The following is a 14028-nucleotide window of genomic DNA, read 5'->3' as shown; positions in this document are numbered from 1 at the left end:
TTCTGTTAGACAAAATTCAGCTGGAAAACTATTTAGTTTACAAACTCTTAATCGTAATTAAGAAAGTGCTGGGGCCACGCGTCTCCTTTCTATGAACAGAGAGAAAAACGCTACCTGTTTCCTTCTGCAGATTTCACCTTGGCGTTAACAGCAGACCACTGAGGCTGGGCCGTGATGGTACTGCTTAGCGCTGGCCTCTAAATCTCTCAGTGGCTTGTGAATATAGGACTGTGGGTCCTGGTCACAGGGTGTAGAAATATTGACTATCAGGTTGAGGTTCAGATGCAGCTCGACCTGGTGATGCTGAAAAGCCATCACTCTCGCAACCTGTCTGAAGTGAATTGGTGGAGTCTTCATTTACAGTAGATATTACTATTGACAGTAAGCAAGCAGGAGCAGGAGACTGCTTGAAGTTTCAACAAATGGCCCAAGTGAACACTTGAATTTTTTTCCCAACCAAAATTGAGATGTTTCAGCAGGACAATATGGTGCTATTGGTACAGAGACCATTACTGGGACATAGAGCTCTTAGGTTTCAATAAGGAAACCTATAAGGAATAGCCCCAGGACTCTAAATTAGCCACCTAAAAGCAGTATGGATAGGAAACAAGAAGAATTTTTATTGCGCTATAAAAAGAAGTCTTGTGCAAGCAAGCCAAATCTGCCCATCACACCTGTCACTTTTCACAGGAGGATGTCAACATGAAATGTAGGTAAAGAAGAGTGATGTGCTGCTTTCAGGGGGATTCAGCTGAAAGCAAATGAAGGAGTGGAAGATGTGATAACCCCTGCCCCCCACTAAATAGTGAAAATAACTCAGGAATTTGGGATGAATTGAAAGGCTATATTAAATCTCCTTAAAAATTGAAATCAGTGTCATGTAGAACTTCCTTTTAAACTTCGCAGCTGTTGCCATTCTGTTTATGGCCGTATGATATGGCTTGCAATGAAATATACTGGCTACATTGAAATTCCATATAAACTGAAACGGGCCTTTGCTCTCAGGGCTCTCACAGAGATGGCTGTACTTCCCTGGTCTTCCAATAATGCCCAATGATGTTTCCACAGGAAAGGCAGGGTGAGCTGCTTCTACTTCTTATAATATTGCACCGTGCAAAATAAAAATTATAGATGAGACAGGTCCCTGCATTGATTTTACAGCCAGGATTGTCTGAAATCATATTTGAGGTTTTGATTGTTTCTTTCCTTTTGAAGGAAAACTAGTCCCGCTCTATTGTTGGTGAGGTGCTGTATTTCATTTAATAACCCATTCTTGTCCCTTTTGAATGTCTAATACGGTATTTTATATGAATGTTAGGGTGCTTGTTTATGGGGAGATTTTTTTTTCCTGCTTCAAGAAGGCTGAGGAATTTGAGCCTTTGCAAAGATGCTAATAGTCAGTCAGATTTCCCAACAACCTCATGCGGCTATTATTCCAAGAGGCATCACCTTAAAGTCTTGGAGAGAAAGCTTTACGGTTAATGCAGTTTGGCAAGTCAGAGCCTTGACTGACATGGTTTAACGGCACGAGCAGCATGCATTCTGTGTCAGAGAAAATTACCTGTTGACCCTGCTGACCCTTGGTGCCTGTTCTTAACTGGATAGGTATGAAATGGTGTGGAGAATCTTATATGAACTCCCCTCCCTTCCCCAGCTCTGTCCCATAGCGTACTCATTTCCTATGAGCTTGACTATTAAAAAAAGAAACCGGCTTTGTTTTCATTTGCTACAGTATTATTTCATCCACACAATGGAGCTGCCCAGCCAACCTTCCTCCAGGCCTACCCTCCTAATGGAAAGATAAACCAATAATGGAAGTGAATACAGAAAGAATGAAAGAGAGGGAAATGCAAAGGGACTTCTTTTACTGTGATGGGAAACAAAGAGACTGTGGCAGTCCCTTTGCAGGAAGCAGTCTTGGTCCACTCTTGGGAAATTCCTTCTTCGCTTGGCACAGTGAGCACACAGGTGATCTTTATAGCTGTGTAATGTGAGAGAACTAAATTTTACCCCTCTGCATGAATAGATTAATCGTGAGTGACAGCTGGAAAATGAATTTCATGTTCTTGAAAGACACTGGATGATGTCAAAATCCTAAGGTGATTTACAGAAGAGGTACGTGCTGTTCCAAGGACCTCACCCTTGACCAAGCAACCAAATCTGTAAGCAATGTTGTAAATGTGCAGGGCAAATCAATTTATTCCTTGGCTTGTCTGCTCAGACTGCCAGGAAGATTCCCAGTCAGTGCCAGCTCCACTGATGACTCCTGAGGTGCACACAGTTTGAGAGATGTGACCATCCAACCTACCACTTAAGAGCTGGTTCTTCCCTTACTTTGGTGGGGATTTAGGCAACTGGTTGGGACAGATCTTTGGAGCTTCACCTGCTGACCCTGCAAACACATCCCTTTTGCCTTTGTCTCCTTCTCGTTGCCAGGAGACATACTGGTCAGGCATTTGTATCATGGCTCCAGCAGGAACGTTCTGCTTTGGCCCCTCGCTTGCCCAGCGCAGGAGGTTTTGCTGCGAGGAAGAGGCAGCTGGGTGCAATGTAACAGAAGAATAAGTTATCAGGCACTGCTGCCCCCACCCACAGCCTCATGTCATGGGTCCAAACCCATGCCATGACCTGGTGAGCTCAGGAGCACGACCGGTCCATGGCCCAAAGCATGAGCATGCCTATCATGTGGCTAGATGTGACTAGACTTGGGCTCAAAGCTTCTAGGAGCTTGAAAGCTGTAAGCTGGAGCCTGCGACACCATAAAGGCTGGCATGCTGCTCATGCACAGGGATGCTATTTTTGCAGTGTGTTGCATTCATTAGATGTGACTGTCAGTGCCTGAAAAAGGTGGAAAACAGTAAAGAGGCAGGTCCTTAGTACCACCCTTTGATGTCTCACGTAACATGAAAGGCAGCCTATGCCACTGTTCTGGTACGGTGGCATTAAAAAAATCAAAAAGAAAGAGAAATCATCCACTGTAGAGGAGATCCCTGCAATTTGGCAGTGCTCCTGATCCATAAAGCTACTTTTCTGGTTTCTCCCATTAGGCCAACTGCAGTACGCGCAGAGCCAGATTACTTATCAGGCCAGAATATTAACGTTCACAGCATTAATGTTTTGGGGCCCTTAAGATGAAGAGCACTAACAGAAAAATCTTTTCAATCCTTTCATATGAAATCCCACTGTTCTGAACTGACAAAAATAAATGCAGTGAACTTTCAGTCATATTGCACCATATAAAAAGGTTATTAAAAATGTATTTGAAGGACTAGCTTTGTCAATACTAATGCACCGAAGAAATGGAGGGTTTCCCAGCTCAGGCACTGATGTACAGACTTCGCGAAGAAACGATTACTGCAATAATAGATTTTGGTAGCTTAAGTTAGACAAGTATTTTTAGACTTCATATGCAAAGAATCATCCTCTGTTATAAAAAGTGGGATACTCAGTAATATTGAGGTGAAATAAGAATATGTGTTTAAAGGAACGTTGCCAAGTAGATATTGGTTTGGCTCTGAAAGCGTATTTGAAAGATGGGGGCAGAGACAAAATACAGCAGTGTAGAGGAACAGAAGAGTACTGGTAGGAATGCAAATGATTTATTGGTTTATTTGTTGACTCTTATTTCCATAGTAATCAGAGGGGTTTTTAGAGATGATCTGTACATTCCCTAAAGTGATGTAAACATAGCAACAAAGTGCCAGCACATGAAAATTTTAAAGCACAATTAGCTCCACTTTGAGAAACAGATCCATCCTCTTATCTTGCATTTGGACACCTCTGACCTTTAGTCCATTTTTTGACTAACTAACTGCTCGATCGAGATTCAGTATTCCTACTATGAGGTTTTAGCACATGTCTTCCAGGACCAAAACAATCTTGTTTTACCGCTGTAAATGAGCCTAGAATAAAAAGATAGCAAGGAGAGAAAAAGCCAGGCTTTCAAATGCTTACTTCCTTAAGGCAATGGTAAGAGAGGTAAGAATTTATTTTTAATTATGATTGGTTTTGGATAATGCTCCCTTTGAAGAATGCAGAAAATACCCAACTCCTCCCATTGGTATGTGCTGCCACTTTCAGTTTTGTTCTCCTCAGGTACCACTGCTGATGTGTTTCTTTTGGTGAGGGAGGGTGAATATCTTTCACTCCAGCAGGTAGCCCCTGTTGAAGTGAGAAGGGAAGTGCCAACGGCCTCAACTGTGCTGCCAGCTCTTACACAGGTTTTGTACAATCCTGTCTTTGTGAGTCTCAGCTCCTAAAGAAAATATCAGCTGCATTCTGTATCACCTTTTTTCAGGGTACAATGGTCTGGTTTTCCCAAGTTAATTTAATCAGTCAAAGTGCCCATTAGTTCTTGAGGACTGTCTTTCTTAAGGGTGTAAGGGTTTTAAATACTAAACCCCGTGCAATTATTCTTGTTCAAAGAATATGACCTAAAGACTATGACCCAAAGAATATGACCCTTTGACTTAAAGCTGGAATCTGGGGCAGCTCTTGCCCTAGGGGTGACAGGACTGCCCCATCAGGACTTAAAAAACCTTCCTGAAATCTTTTCTGGTTGTTCTGGCTTAGCAGTGATGTGCAGTAGCAGAAGAACACAACACAGGTTTAAGAGAACAATATGGTAACATGTAAAAAGTTCTCATAAAGTTTTTTTTTTTTGTTGTGCTTTTTGGGTGTTGTTTTTTTAAATAATGCTTAAATATGTTCTGGATTTCTTCTGCATTGATGCACTTGCATGATAGCCTCCGGTGTGGTTTTCATTGACTTTCTCAAGTTCACAGGTGGGCATGAAAAGGCTGAGTGTGAAAAGGGGCACACCAGGGGAAATGGCAAGGTCTTTTACAAGGTAATAGGATTTCTTCTGTTTTCCAGAGTGTAACAACTAATTATGTCAATATTATCTTGACAATGAATAATCTGTACGCCTTTTGTTTTCTACAATGCTGTTCTCGTAAACTTCCATTGCATTACACACGTGCACATAGACACACACATGCACACACGCACCTACTATAAAATTTTCTGCTGAGATCCCTCAATGCCATCTAGAAAAGCATTACTGCTGCCCCTGGCAGTCATCATAGTTTTGAAGACTGAAAAGCCTGCAACCTGGCTTATTATCAATATACTACGTCAGAGGAGACGTGTCCCTAGCAAGAAACAACATAGTAAATAACGTCTGATTAATAGATAAATCTGTAATTTTAACAAGAATATCATGATGCTTAGAAATACAACTTAGACTTTCGTGTTATTTCCAGAGTTAATACTGAATTAAGAGGAAACTCTTAGTGGATTTAAACACTTATCTTCACTAAAACACTTTCACAATAATTTGAATTCATAGCCATGTAATGAGTATCATTCAGTGGAGAAATTGGATCTGCCCCCTGTTGCTTTGTTGACTGTATCTACTATCTGGCTGCCCCCACTGAGCTTTGTTTTCCAAGAGTCAGCAATAATTTTTCAGAGTTTAGTTTCAAATTTTACTGCTGTCATTTATTACAAACTATCAGGGGTTAATGTGAAAAAATCCTTTGGTAGGAAAAGCCTCTGGGGAGAAATCACGTATTCATACTTCTAGTGCCCAGAGTACTGCACACCCTGATCCTGCTGTGGACTTTGGGGTTTATTTCCATTGTATAACACTCTTTATAAGACTTCTCCAAGCCAAGCCAGGTTTATGAGCTATCCCATTGCATCCCTTTCCCACCTGCTGATCCAAGTCTGAATTCTATAGAAACAGATACTCCTACAGAATCAAGACAGGGTCCTAATATTGCTTTTGGAAAGGCATACAACTGGAAATTAGTTTTATCTGCACGCGGTTTAAAAAAAAAAAAGAAGTTCAATCCAGCCTAAGCAATCGGAGTGCTTTGCAATGCATGTGCTTTAATGTCTGCTATTGGGAGTGATGACACCCAGCACTAATTGCAGTACACTTAATGAGTCCTGCAACATTGCCATCTTCCATCTTTTAGCCATTACCTGAAGGATCCCCCTTGTAGCTCTGAACTCCGTAAGCTCTGTGAAGGTGGCTTGCACATACCAAGTGAGAGAACAAGCTAGAAACCTCTAAGGTTAATGCTCAGTGCTGCCCAGGGGGGATCATGCACCAAGTGGTCCTTAGAATTATAGAATTGTCTAGGTTGGAAAGGACCTTTCACATCATCGAGTCCAACTATCAACCTAACATTGGCAAACCCACCACTAAACCATGTCCCTAAGCACCACATCTACGCATCTTTTAAATGCTTCCAGCGATGGTGACTGGGCACTTCCCTGGGCAGCCTGTCCCAATGCTTGACAACCCTTTCGGTGAAGAATTTTTTCCTAATATCCAATCCAAACCTTCCCTGGCACAAAACCTGGCCTGAACCTCCCCTGCTTCCAGAGCCCTGGGGCAACACCTCCATCCTTCAGCAGGGCTTCTCAAACTTCCCAAACTTCCCCTTTCAGGAAAAACACCCGGCACCATCTTACACAGCTTTGTCACGGCAGTTTTTACTCCTCAGCCGTAAAAATTAGTCTGTATTTCAAACATTCGCCTACTTCTCATTTCTCCTCTTGTGTTTGGTTTGGGGTTTTGGATTTTTGGCTTGACCGGATGTGCGTTTTATTGCTCTGTTTGCGAAGGCCCCTGCGCCCCTCTCCGCGGCCTGGACGCTCCCCGCGCAGCCGCGGCGCTGACCGGCGAGAAGGCCCGTCGGCCGCCGCCCGGGGCTGGCAGACGAGGCGGGGCAGCCGCCAGCTTTCTGCCGCCCAGGAGCGGCTGCTGGCGGGCCGCGGCCTCCTCCCGGCGGCGGTGGCCGGGCAGGGCGAGCCCCTCTCCGCCGGGGCCGGGGGAGGACGGGCGGGCGGGCGGGCGGCTGAGGGCGGTGTACCCGGCCATGAGGGGGCCGCTCGGCAGGGGCGGCGGGAAGAGCTATGGTGGGCCGTTAGGGACAGCCGGGAACAGGTTGGAGCGGCGGCTCCATAGCTCAGTGGTTAGAGCACTGGTCTTGTAAACCAGGGGTCGCGAGTTCGATCCTCGCTGGGGCCTTGGTTTGTTTTTAGGTGTCACTTCTCCTGAGTGCACCTGTAGCCAATTTTGGAGTATTTTGGTGTTGGCCGACTGCAGCGTGCGTATGGGCTCCCTGGGCTTGTTGTTAAGGGGAACGTTTTGGAAACAAACACTCTTAGTAAAATCTGAGTGTTTTAACAGTAATCTTGATCACCGAATTAACAGGGGAGCAGGGTGAACGATAAGCTCTTTGGGAAGCAGCGTGGGGATGGCTGACTAAATATTTGTACAGCTCACATCACAATCTCCCTGATGGGAGCTTTGGCAAAATGCTGTTAAGGGGTTTAAAAGGAACAAATTGCCCCTGAGAGGAGAATAAGCTGGACAGGATTATCTCACTCTTCACAGCTTGTCAGGGAGGCCGAGCTGTTGGTTTTATTTCTGTGCTGGAGGCTGGACAGAGGAGGTGTAATAATTTTTTGCCCTTTGGTTTTTTTTTTGCTTTTAGGTTATAGAAAGAGCTAGAAACCTCCACACAAATCCTCTTGAGCACCACACTTCAAAAATAACGCATTCGTGTTTTTTCCAGACATCTCGTGAGTGAGGCATTTAGTTTCTAGCACTGCAAACGCCACAGCAATCGCTACTGACACCGAGCGGGGAAATTAATACATACGCTTTGGCGAGGGAAAAGGACAGGACCCACGGCTCACGTGCTGGAAGGGGCTCAAACAGCGGTAGAGCTGTGGAACAGGCAGGCACTTGCTGGAGGCTGCGGCTTGATGTGTCAAGAAAGACGTGTGGGCTGTGGTGTGGCACCGCGACCCGTGTTATGCCCTCCCGGCTGCTAGCACGGCTTCTCTCCAGCCTCCTTTCTCTGCTGGGAGTAGGTCAAAGCTGTGGTGATGCTGCATGAATTGCTGTTGCTGTGGTGAGAGGAGCAGGGGGCTGACAGGCTATTTCCCCCTTACGGCAGGAGTCGTGCTACGCCACGAGGCCCAAAAAAGCATTTGAATTTGGTGTGGTTTGGGATTCTCACACGTAAGAGTTTGCTTGGAATGACTTCTTGTTTGCAGCATCGCCCCCCTGTCCCATTCAGAAAAACGGTGCTTTGCCCTAATCTCAGTGTTCCCAGCTGACTAACGACCTAACCGGTTCCGTGTTTCAGTAGCCCTCCCAGAGTCCTTGCGTCAGGCTCACAGAGGTGGTAATAAAAGCTGTCCCTGGAAGGGATCTGTCCTCTCAGGGGGGACTGGGCACAGCACGGCTGCAGTTTCTCTGCTGACAGGGAGCTGGGTTTTGCTATCACCACCCCGAGCATCATCAGACCCCTGGGTTGCCACCGATGGCCTTAAGAAGCAGTCACGCGCGTGCTGATAAAGGCTGCGTGGTTTGTTTAGTCTCTCGCAGGATCATCCAGAACCAAGGAGGAGGAACCACCCCCGCAGCTGGGCCGGGCACAGCCCAGCGTAACGGGTGTCTGGGTTCAGGACGATGGCGCTTCAGCCGTGGAAGGGAACATCATGCACACGGTGGTGGCTGCTGCGTCCCCCATATCCACGAAACATCACAGGAATTCAGCTATTCCTGTTTGTCATAGCTATATATACGGGCTGCGGCGGAGGCTTTTCTAAACCACTGTCCGGCCCCTACGAGAGCCGTTACAGCAGCTCGGCAGCGGGAGCGAAGCCATCGACGCCAGCACCGACACCGATCGCGCTTCCACGTCGGGGCTCTCCGGGCCGGGCCCCGGGGCCGCCGGCGGCCGGGTTCCGTACGCGGCGGGTGGCGGCCGATGCCGGCGGCGGCCTCCAGAGGGAGAGCCGGCTCCTCCGAGCGGGATCGACCGCCGCCCGCCGCCCTTCACCGCCCGGGGGAGCTGCGCTGCGGGGCCGCTGGTTCGCCCGGGCGGCCGGAGCACCTGAAAACAGGGCCCGGAGCGGGCGGCGCCGGTTGTGAGAAACGGAAAGGAGAGGCAGGTGTGAGGAGAGGAGGGACGTGGGGGACACAGCCCCACTTTCGCTTCCGAAAATCGGTACCTGAGATCCTGCAAGCGCCGCCGCGGCGGGGCTGTGCCGGGCCCGGCCGTCCCCCGCGGCGCTGCCGGGGCGGGGTGCCTCTAGCGGGTCCCGGGGCAAGGCCTGCCGCCGCGGCCTCTGCTACGGCAGCCTCGGCCCCCGCACGGAGCCAGGAGTGCCGTGTGTGCAGCAGGGAATGGAGTTATGGAATCATGGCATCATAGAATCGTTTGGGTTGGAAAGACCCTTAAGATCACGGAGTCCAACCGTTAACCTAGCACTGCCAAGCCCACCACTAAACCATGTCACCCAGCACCGCATCTACACGTCTTTTAAATACCTCCAGGCATGGTGCCTCAGCTACTTCCCTGGGCAGCCTGTTACAATGCTTGATAACTCTTTCGGTGAAGAAATTTTTCCTAATATCCAATCTAAACCTCCCCTGGTGCAACCTGAGGCCATTTCCTCCTGTCCTGTCACTTGTTACTTGGGAAAAGAGATCCCCACCTCACCACAACCTCCTTTCGGGTAGCTGTAGAGAGCAATAAGGCCTCCCCTCAGCCTCCTCTTCTCCAGGCTAAACAATGCCAGCTCCCTCAGCCGCTCCTCGTAAAATTTGTGCTCCAGACCCCTCACCAGCTTCGTTGCCCTTCTCTGCACACGCTCCAGCACCTCGATGTCTCTTTATAGCATGCTGCCTTTCATTCTCATTTTTTGAGAGTTTTCTCATTTTCATTTGTCAAAGATACCTCTTTGCAATTAAACAGGGCCTATTTTAAAACAGGAGACATGAAAGAAGAGTCTTTTCCAATTGTTCTGCTGTCACATTATACGTAGCAGGCCGGGTGACTTGCTGTTACAGCTGACCCCACAGAAACCTGCGGACTCCTGCAGCTGGAGGCAGGGCCTGGGACCAGCAGGACATGCCATCCCCTTGGTGAATGTGGCTGCACTGTGCCCAGGGCTCGGGGTAGTTACTCTTGGTGACACCATTCCATGCCTTGGGACCTGTCTGTTAGCGCTGCCCAGTGGCAAAAGCAATGGGTGCCAGCTCCCCTGCTCCCAGTGCATTCATGCACGTGTGTGAGTGGAAAGCAGGAGATATGCCCAGGCCTCCTCTGAGCTGATTTTCCCTGCCTTCTCCATCCCCCATGGGACATCTATATAGTATTCCCTGATCCCAGACAAGGAGTGACCCCAAAATTTCCTCCATCCTCTACAAGTGATGTCTTTACCGTGAGGGTGGTGAGGCACTGGAACAGGTTTGCCCAGGGAGGCTGTGGATGCCCCATCCCTGGAAGTGTTCAAGGCCAGGCTGGAAGGGGCTTTGAGCAATCTGGTCTAGTGGGAGGTGTCCCTGCCCAGGGCAGGCGGGTTGGAACTAGATGATCTTTAAGGTCCCTTCCAACCCAAACCATTCTGTGATTCTATAATTCTATGATCCGCACTCCATTTCTTACTATAAAGGAAGCTTTATTAGTACTGTTGTTACTGCAGGTGAGAAACGTGTCAAATCTTTGCTCAAAAAAAGCTGAGGTGACCTTCACTAAGTTCTGTGATACAGTCATTGGTGGTATCATTAGAAAAAATCTTTACAGTTTGTTTCTCCAAACTGTGGTGAGGGGCCTGGACAGTACTAATTGTGTTTTCATTTTGGATCACTGGCAGAGCCCCTGAGAATTACCACAGTGTCTGGAGAGACAGATACCTTGCCATCACTGCAAGGCATTCTGAGCTCATCTCAGAGATATTTCACCTTGTTATATTTTTTTCCAGGAAATTTATATCCATCTTCCTCAGTTCAACAGCAGGAGGCCTTACACAAGAAGAAGCTGTTTTCTTCATGAGTCTACTATTTTTCTTTCCAGACATGTAACAAAAATTGACATAGCTAAGCATAGCTCACTGCAGTGTGATATCGTTTTTGACAGTGGGAATAGGGAATCAAAGTCAATGACTGTGAAACTGGTTTAACCAACAGAGGAAAAATGAAATATAAACTCTTTCAATATTCCACATGCTTTAATATTGTACAGATGCTCCCAAAACTTCATAAATTTCTAAAAAAAAACCAAACAACCTCACTTTCAAAATCTAAGCTTAATAAAGAATGTTTCCATTTGTTTAGTCAGAAAAGAACTAAATAAATTCTGGCTTGTGTTTCTGGACTTTCTGCAAGTACTTAAGGTTTGATGACTTTGGATTTGTGCCAGTGAGGTAAAGCCAAAAAGTGAAAGTTGAGACATTTTGTTTCCTCACCTGATGCAAATACAGCCATCAAGAAAGTCTTCAATGAACAGTGAAAATGTTTAATTATAATAACCTAAGGTGTTAACAGTAACACCAAAAAAAAAAAAGGAAGTGTTTGTCTTCTAAAGATACTATTTTTAGTTAGACATCGCTCTTTTAATTCTGTTCTTCTGGTTGCTAAAACAACACAAAATTCCTTGTGCATGACAAGCTATCGTGCTCCTAGTCAGGTTCTTCTGGGATGTTCCACACTTTGATGCCCGATGGCTTATTTTTGCAAGTTTAATGGTCCTGTTACTTTGTGTAGAGTTCCTTTTGTAGGGTGTCATTAACAAATTTGCAAGAGCTGTTTGAAGGTGGGTAGAAAGAAGTCTGAACACCACAATCACCAGCTATAATATCAGTCCAGTCCAGTATATCCTGACCTCCAGACAGAGCTGTCTCCTTGCCCCATTTCCTCCTCCTCTGTCAAGAAATCTCTCCCTTTTAAAAGAAAGTAATTAAAATACCACTGTTCAAGAGCAGGTGCAGGCCAAATGCATCCCCAGATGAAGTGGAAACTCGATGCATTAGGACTTTGAATGATGATGCAAAGTGATCTTCACAGGGGAGCAACAGTAGATAAATCTGTGCTTACTGGTATTCTTGGCAAAAGACCATATTTCTGAGCCAGTTAGCTATGGATGGAGGGACAACGAATGAACCCGTTTGGCTTCTAGAATGGATGTTATTTACTGTGATGTTAGCATATGAAAAAGGATGCTTAAAAAGAACAGGGGCCTCTGGTAATGAGAAAGTGCAGATTAATTAAATCCTCCCGTGTTCGCCAGGAGAGTGACTATTGTGTTTTAAAGAAAAATAATGTTTTCTGTATTTTTAGGGAATCTTTGAAGAATAGACAACAGATATATCAAACAGAAATGTCTTATTGCAACTCCCCAAGATATTTAACTAACTAACTGTGCAATATGTGATACTAACCTTGCTTATATTTTAATATCGGTCTGTTGATTTGATGGTGCACTTCAGTAAAGAGATGTTGCCTGAGATAAAATATGGACTTTTTTCCATGCAGTTTATCATCTAGTGACGGGAACACCAGGTCCTGGCAGTACAGAACCTAGGCACAAAACAATAGTTTTGAATATAATGAAATGCACACAGCACTAGAGGGGCGGGTCCTTTAAAAATCTTGTGTGTGTGTGATTTATTATGACTTGAGAATGGATGAAAAAGAGCAAGAGAGCTTGAGTTTAGGAAGGATGAAGCACCGTTCATTTAGAATCTATGTATCTTATGTATAGACAAAAAAATCCCTGCTGACATCACTAAACTCAATGGACTCTTCAGATTATTACAATACGTCTGGTTTTCAGGGGACCAAAAATTAGTATGCAAGTAGAACTAGTCCTAGGGACAAGGTGAAGCTTAAATAAAATTTAGAAATGTGACGGTAAAGTATCAGGAAAAATAAAAAGATAATTCAGCTTTCTGGCCTTCTTCTCTGGGACTGGTTCTCTAAATTTATCCAGGTCCAGTTTACCTTAATATGAACATAAATTAATCTGGAATCTGTAAATGGAGAACATTTGCCATAAAATAAGGCTGGTATCAACTGTGTCAAGCTCTCTTCAAAGCAGAGAGGCTGTTCTGCTGACAACAGAGCCGGCAGAACACCACTTAACGCTGCATGTATCTGACTGCCCATCCGCATGTATCTGATTACCCCTGAGACAGACCCTGTGCATAGGCCTCTCACAAGGAAAGCACATTCATTCCTTCTTAAGATAAACAGAGGAGCTGTTCCTTTTGGTCACCAAGTTACAGACTGTTTTTGGACAAGAATGCTGTTGCTTGCAATCCCCCTGCTGTATCTGTGGGACTTGTTAATGACCCTGGTGCCTGTACATGTAAACAGTCTCAAATCACGATACGTTCCCTCCTGAAAAGAGGCTACGAATATGTCTGCTCATTCCCTTCACAGGACTCATACTGTCGATCGCATCGCCACAGCAAGAACTTCAGCTCATACCAAAAGCCATTTGTAATAAAAATTAATAAAGAACAAACCCACAAGGATGAGTATTTCTCACTGCGTGTAGCAGCTGTGTAGAGAGAGCTGTCTCTACCAACATGCTAATATTTTTTTATATTGATAAAACACAGCATTGAAAGTCATAGAGCTGAACTATGCAATAAAAAGACTATAATTTAAACACGGCCGCATCCTTCTGTAGAGGCTTCCTCAAGACAAGGATGTAGAGTTTCTATGCTTAATTTACATTGAAAGCACTGTGTGTTCTTTAAAACAAAGTAAATAACACGAGAAAGCTTAAATTTGAGACACTGAAGTGTAATCCATGAGAGACCTTCCTTGTAGTTTAGAAATTCCTCAGATATTTATAACTTTGTATGTGTTGAGTAATGTGAGTATCACATTTTATTTGAGCTTGCCATTTTGGAATTACTTGTGTAAGAACCTGGGATGTGCGTGTTTAATTTGCAGCAAGGTATTTGCAGTTACTACTTGTAACTTGTTTTATTCTAGAAGTTGGATGAAAAAAGATCCCCAGGAACTGACTCTGTTGAGTATCTACCATACTTGCAGAAGTGGGCTTCCATGAAGACTACTGATAGTTGGAAGATAAAAACCAGATGATCTTTAATATGTAAGTTTTAAAAAAAATCTTGGATTTGCAAAGAAAAAACAGCATTTGCATCCAGCTGTCATTCTGGGTGTTATTTGTATTATAG

General features: G+C 45.3%; 1 non-coding gene across 1 annotated transcript; it reads left to right on the top strand.

The window, feature by feature from the left end:
• Positions 1-6972: 6972 nt before the first annotated feature.
• Positions 6973-7045, top strand: TRNAT-UGU (transfer RNA threonine (anticodon UGU)). The gene has a single exon. It is a non-coding gene; the product is annotated as a tRNA-Thr (tRNA).
• The last annotated feature ends 6983 nt before the right edge of the window (positions 7046-14028 follow it).

Source organism: Larus michahellis, chromosome 4 (assembly GCF_964199755.1).
Source record: "Larus michahellis chromosome 4, bLarMic1.1, whole genome shotgun sequence".
Taxonomy (NCBI): Eukaryota; Metazoa; Chordata; class Aves; order Charadriiformes; family Laridae; genus Larus; species Larus michahellis.
The sequence above is the reverse complement of the archived record's forward strand: the minus strand, read 5'-3'. Positions and strand labels throughout refer to the sequence as shown.